A 7,378-nucleotide genomic window follows, 5' to 3' on the forward strand; every position below is an offset into this window, starting at 1 on the left:
TGCAGTGCTTGGGGAGTGGGTGGCAGGAAGTGGCTCGACAGCCATTGCCATTTGGGCCACACGCGAGAGCAAACGCTGATTGACAGGTAGGGCTGGAAGGAGATAGGGAGGGCTGGAAGTGGCAAAATGAGTCTTAAAAAAATCTTTGGACTCACTCGGGCATCCAGGTGATTGCCCCCATCAATCTTGCAGGCATGAACCAAATGAGCACCCACACATGCACCCAAATGCACACATTCGTTTGGCGCAGAAACAAGCTCTCTTTTGGCTTGTTTGGCATTGTTAGTCCTATCTGGGACCTATCCTTTTGACGGGATTAAATTCCCCGAAGGTGAGATTACGAGCAGGATTATGGCATGGTGGAGATTAGGTGCTCTTGGGATTACGAGTCAGATTACTAGCTGTGCTCTCGTTTATTTTGCATGGTCTCTTTGGATATCCATTGGTAAGCTTAAATTCCAATTGTTGTTTTATGTTTAATGTTGGAACAATATTATGTTAAGAAAGACTCATGTCCTCACTCGTGCAAATGAAAAGCTACAATCATGTGCATACCTTTGATTTTCATGTCCTTGGTGTATATGGTAATGCCATCCACATGATGTTACATAGATACCACCTTGCCATGTGCTTGGAGAGATGCAGTTCCACTATGTAAGCTACCTTCCATTTTTCAAACTCAGGTGCTCTTTTGTTTCTCCTCGCACAGTCATCATATGAAACCCATTGCACAAGATCCTCTGTTGGGCATCTTTTACCTGCAATGGTATCCTATACTAGATCCACAAAATATGTACATTGCCCTAGGAAAGGCCTTTATCTCAAATGAAAAAATTGAGGACTCCCTTGAAGGTGAGGCCAATAGAGTCACACCCTCAACCGAGTTCAAGATCTACTCAAGCAAGTGCAATAAAAGGCTCAAATGCTCGCAACAAAATTCAGAGAAGCCTTGGATAGATAGAAATGTAATATGTGGATAAAAAAGGTTAAGTCATGTTCGGAGTGCAATATGATGGTGATAATCCTATAAACAATCCTAACTATACCCCTTGGTTGTCCCACCAAATGAAGGATAGCGTCTTCAAAGAGCTCATTAGTGGTTTTTTTTTTTTGGAAAGAAAGAGAGCTAGTTAGTGGTAATTGGTTTGGGACCTACACATCCAACCACTTACAAGATGACTTGAATTAAATCCTAGTAGTTGCATGAGGAGGGATGGATTCGTTAGTCTTCATTATGACTTGAATCTTACAACGAAGTTGAACTCTTGCCTTTACCAATATGACTCAAATGACACTCTTAGTGTGCATGTGGTATCATCCATGTTCATCCATTGAAAGATGAGGTTTTAGATGTCCCATTCATTTTAGGCATGCGAACACCTTGGTAGCTCAAAATGCAAAAATTTTATGCTTGAGTTTGACTCGGATCGCAATGGAGTCTTGATTGTGGTAGGGCCATTACCTCATCATAGGAAGAGAGACACTTGAGATATGGTTGGTTGCATTCTGCAATCACATCTTGAACTACAATAAATCTTGGGAAGCTAGCACTTGTATGGTCGACGATGCAAGCGCAAAGGGGGGATGTGCTTACTCATTTTATTCCTTGTATTACATGTAGTAGTAGTCTTTGGTATTTCTACCTTCCTTTTCTTGTGGCATGTAAAAAGATTGTGACTAAAGAAACTTGTTAATTGAGTTCAAGGCTAGCTAAGACGAGCAACCATGTCCATGTCACAAGGGACAATAATGACTTCTGCAGGGGCAACCTCTAGCAAGGGGGGAATGTTAGAGAAAGCGTTGCAACCACATATTGTCAATAAGTCTAGGAGTTCAACAATGGGCACTCACCGTGTCGAGGATGTGGTGACTTCTTCTTTTCAACATGCATCACATCATCATCGGCTCGTTCATTCTCCTTTTGGTCGTCATGTTTGGGTGGCCAACACATCCCTTTGGACCAACTGGTACTGGGCTTTGTTGTATATGTCCATGACTCTCCACACCACTTTTGACACAACCTCTTTTTCCCACACCACTCTTGAGATAGGACCGTAATATTTGCATTATCTTCATATAGGCACTCTTCATACTGCACAGCCACCTATGAGCACAGTTATGCGATGGCGAGCACTTCAGTAATACAATAGAAACATATGATGGGAGTGTAACACTTGGTCTTACAAGCTTATGCATGCATTTGCATGTCTACTATTGTATATGTACATATGAATGGATACATAAGTGTGTGTAAATATATTTGTTCACCTTGTGATGCCAACATGCATGGATTATGACCATATTTATAATTGCAATATGTGTAGGTATATACATCCATGTATGTAGGTATGTCCATAGGTTAGTATATTTATGTAGATACGTGTATGTGTACATATGTATGTATATGTATCCATATTCATAGATATATGTACATACGTCCATCATTCATGTATTCGTAGAAGTATATGCACATATGAGTAGCAAACATGTATATGTATATGTATGTATGTCCATGTCTTTAAGAACATCATTGGATTGCGACCATATGAATATATACACATCTCAGCCATCATTTGTAGCTTGTCTTACAAATGTAAGCATACATTTGTATGGCAACGTATGTATATGTACATGTGAATAGCAACATACATATGCGTATTAGTCTATGCTTGCATCCAATTGTAACCATTCATAATTGACACACAACCAATGCATAAAGATGGCAAAAGAAAGCATAAAGATGGTATATGTAATGCATATCAATTGGGTTCTTTTTAAAAATCAATCAGATTGTTACATTTAATCCATACTAATGCTTATGCTTATGCATCCATTTAATCATAATAACATTTGGTCCTACCTCTTTTGTTGAACAGACTCTATGTATAGTTGATGCGGCGACACTAGATCTACTAAAGATGCCATGACCTTAGGTTATCATCTATCTTCTTTTTGTGTTGAATTAAAGGAAAAAGTAGGGTTGTGTGGTGAAAGGCCTCATGAAGCCATTTTGGAGATGATGGAGTGGTGATAGATATTTTCCTCTATAAGAACCCCTGTAATAGGTCACTTGCCTTTGCTTTGAGACCTCTTGGGTGAAGGCACGCTTGTAGCTAGAAGCATTGATGAATGGAAACCCATCAAGACACTGAAAGCTTAGGATTCTTTATGCTATTACAGAGGCTACAACTATTCATCAAAGTGCCTCTAGTTGAGTGTAGGACCCCCTTAACAGTGGACATCAAACACCTTGCTATACACTCATCACACTCATGTGGCTGGGCAATGTAACAACTACGATAAGGGCATTTAGACCAACTTTCACTAGACAATGCACCTTCAAAGCTTGCTGGCAATACCTAATACAAACAATGAGCACCCATCCATCGCGATTGAAAAGCTGTGGCACATTGCTTCCTATTTGGTCTCTTCTTACCTAATGCATCCTAATGATACATTGCTTCAACACTGCTATCAAAGCATAATTTAAAAGTAGTCCCACTGAGACCTATCGAATAGTAATTAGATTGCATTGATATACCCTTGACAAACAAGAGAGACGATTGTTGAAGAGAACTAAGCAAGTGTTGGAAAGTGTGGAGCAACTATTGAAGCAAATGAGGATTGGAGAGTGTGTGGGATGAGGACTGGAGAGGGTGCAAGATAAGGACTGGAGAGGGATTATGTCAATGCTATAGGAGAGCTAGGGATTTAAAAATCCATGACATCAAAGAAGTGCTCCACTAAGGTAGATGAGGTGCATGTGCATGGCTTTTAGATGAGGCACATATGCATGGCTTTGTGTCACCAAGGAGTGATGTGCTATTGGTAGATGAGGAGAAATGCCGAGCGGATAGGATGGAGCCAACTTGCACCTATGTGCACAAGAAATCAGGAAAATCTAGTTATCTAGAGGTGGCACAGAGAGGCAAGAGTGCATTGCCACTTTCACCATAGCTTCTACACAGAGAGGCAAGAGTGCATTGCCACTTTCACCATAGCTTCTAGACAAACTTTCAATGGACTAGTAATAGTGACTATGGCACTAATCTCGTATTTTTGCATTAATCCCCCCTCCATTAATGTTTGTTGTGAGTGCTCCCATCCTCTTCTCGGTACATACCCCTATGTTGTCCCCCCTTCACATGGGTTTTTGTTTCCACACAAGTGTGCAACTTCAAAGTTTTGGGATTATCTTGACTAGGTTTTGCTCATATGAGGTAAAAAAGATAATGTTAAATAGAATAGGTTCTATAGAGAGCACTTTACAAGCATTGTGTTTCATCGCAATACTAGAGATTAAGCTTAGAAGCTTTGTAGGTGTTTCATTGGATTACTAGAGATTAAGGTGCTTAAGTTGTTTCTTACAAATTTATGATATGCATCGTTAACACAATAAATATACAACTATTATGGCTGACCAAATAGAAGCATTTATTTGAAATATTGAATCTATTCACAAGCTCCTCATGTACTTAGAATTTTTAGTTCTTTAGCTTGGTGACATTAATTTGTATACTTATGTTCTTTAGAATCTTGTAGGTATGAAAAAAAATTTAAAGGGGAAAAATTAAATAAATAAATAAATAAATATATGAAGCCTTCAACCAATATTAAAAAATCATTAAATAATATATCCTCTCCATATCCTTCTTTAGGCATTTTTAGATGGGACTTCAAGTTCCCTCATGGGATTTCAAGTTCCCCAAGGGGATTTCCTCCTTTTTGTGTCATCTCTTGCCTGGTAGTTTGAACTCCCTTATGGAATTAAATCTCTCAATATAGGAAAATCCCTAAATAATATGTCATATCCATATCATTTTTAAAGAATTTATAGCCTCCATATGGGACTTTAAGTTCCCTCATGGGATTTCAAGTTTGCTCATATGATTTCCTCCTTTTTATGTCATCTCTTACATGGTAGTTAGAAGTCCCTTATGGAAATAAACCAATAGCCCTTGATGGTATAAATCAATATCCCACATGACCACTTGAAGTCTTAAACATGACATTTGAATTAATATATTGCATGAATATTTGAAGCTTTGGACATACATGACATCTAAATGACTTAAACATGACATCTAAATGAATATCCCACGTGAATATTTGAAGTCTTAAACATGACATTTGAATCAATATCTTGCTTGAATATTTGAACCCTTAAACATGACATTTGAATCCATATCCCATGTGAATATTTTAGTCCTTTACCCAATAGCATGTGGGAATATTTGATGTCTTTACCCTTGATGGATTAAATCAGTATTTTGCATGAATATTTCAAATCTTGTTGAACATGACATTTGAAGTCCCACATATGAGTTTGTTACTCATATGTGGGAGTGGATCAATATCCCACATAGAATCTTTGAAGTCCTAAACATTAATTTAGAGGTCCATATATAAGTTTAGAAGTCCACTTTAGGAGTGAATCAATATTCCACATGGAATATTTGCATTTCCAAATGGGATATTTAAAGTTATTTGGAATCTTGTTGAACATGACATTTGAAGCCCCATTTATGAGTTTGGTACTCCCGTATAAGAGTGGGTCAATATCCCAAATGGAATCTTTGAAGTCCTAAACATCATATTTAAAGTCCCATGTACAAGTTTAGAAGTCCACTTTGGGAGAGAATCAATATCCCACATGTAATGTTTGAATATCCAAATAGGATATTTCAAGGTCCTGTATAGGTGTTTGGAGCTTCCTTATGGAATTTGAAGGCCCACATATGAGTTTTAGGGTCCCTTATGGGATTTGAAGTCCCACATAGGAGTTTCGGACTCTCGTATGAGATGTGATCCATGTCTTACAAGGGATTTAAAGTTGCATATAGGAGTTTGGGATCCCTCATGGGATTCGAAGTCCCACATAGGAGTTTTGGGGTCTCTTATGAGATTTGATCCATGTCCCACAAGGGCTTTGAAGTCCCATAGAGAAGGTTACATGTCCCTTACATGATTTGATCATATCCCTTATCAAAGGTAGTAGGTTTTCAGGTTTTCTTTAACCTGATAAGAAATAACATTTTTAAAGAATTGATTCAAGATTTAAGGAGTTAAATACAATTTATAAGTTTTTTTGAAAAAAAAAAGCTTTTAAAAAACCCTATATTTTTTGATGTTTTTTAAAGACATGCAATCTAAAATTTGAAATAGACACATAGTTTTTGACGTTGCATTTTAAGGCCTCCCCTTCAAAGATTCAAAGGTTAAATGTGATTTGTTTAGGATGGTATTAAGTTTGACCTTTGGATGTTTGATGCTAGCACAATAAAAAAGATGGATTGATTGGTTTTCTATGATCTTCCTCATTGTTGAGCTAGATTCTAGTTTGGACGAGCAACAAGTTTTGGAGCACTACTAGTTCATGCAGGCATCTCCAACCTTCTTAAACTCATAAGTTCTCACTAGAATATTGGATGCCATGTTGTAAAAAGGAAAAAAGATCAATTTCTCAAGATCTTTGATGTCATGGAGGTAGATCTTTCATTGGATGCAAATTTGGGGACTTGCCAACTAGAATCAACTTTTTAAGGGAATGTCATTAGTAACTTTTAAAAGGAATGTCTTCAGTACTCTTTCATCCTCAACTTCATTTCTCTCCAAATCAACCATTTGCACCATGTCATGAGCTACATGTCATCATTATATTTGGAAGGAAACTTAATCACCAACAATGCATTATGAGTTTGCTGTTCGATTGGTACAAATTCTATCTTCTACCCATCCTTTGATTCTACTTGTTCTCAATTACTGGCCTTGGTACAAGGTACTCTTGGAAATTGTTGTTTGAGGCAAGACAAATGCCACAACGAACACCATTGGAGGAAATAGTTTGGAGATTGGAGGAGGTTGTTGAAGAAACTGAGGCTCACACTCAAGCCTTGCACCTCTTGGCTTTGATTTTAGCAATCCTTCTTGCTCTCTTGAACACCTTAATGTGCCATTGAGAATAAAACCCCTAATAGTACTTGGGCAATGTGATCTCTTCTCTTCTCATATTATCCTTGCTATATATAAAATGGCTAAGATACTTGCTTTTTGTTGTGGATGGATGAAAATCCATGACTATTTAGTTCCTTTGAAAACACATTGCGTCTTTAAATTTTTTGATGGAAGATAAGTAGGTGGTGGCTTTGCCAACATTCCAAGCTACATGGCTATTAGGCTAGTAACGAGTGCAGCTACCCCAATCCACCTATCCATGCATTGATGGGGTCTGGAAGACAATGCCACTGTTGGTTGTTTCTTGCTGATCCAAGAGAAGATACCTGAACCTAAAGAGAAACAATATCCATAAACTGATTTCCTAGCATCGACATCTCCAGCCCAATCTGAGTCACGATGACTAGCCAACGAAGTGCCCGTA

The sequence above is a fragment of the Dipteris shenzhenensis genome, chromosome 4 (genome assembly GCF_047967505.1).
Source record: "Dipteris shenzhenensis isolate YYH24624 ecotype China chromosome 4, Dip_SZ_1.0, whole genome shotgun sequence".
NCBI classification, from domain to species: domain Eukaryota; kingdom Viridiplantae; phylum Streptophyta; class Polypodiopsida; order Gleicheniales; family Dipteridaceae; genus Dipteris; species Dipteris shenzhenensis.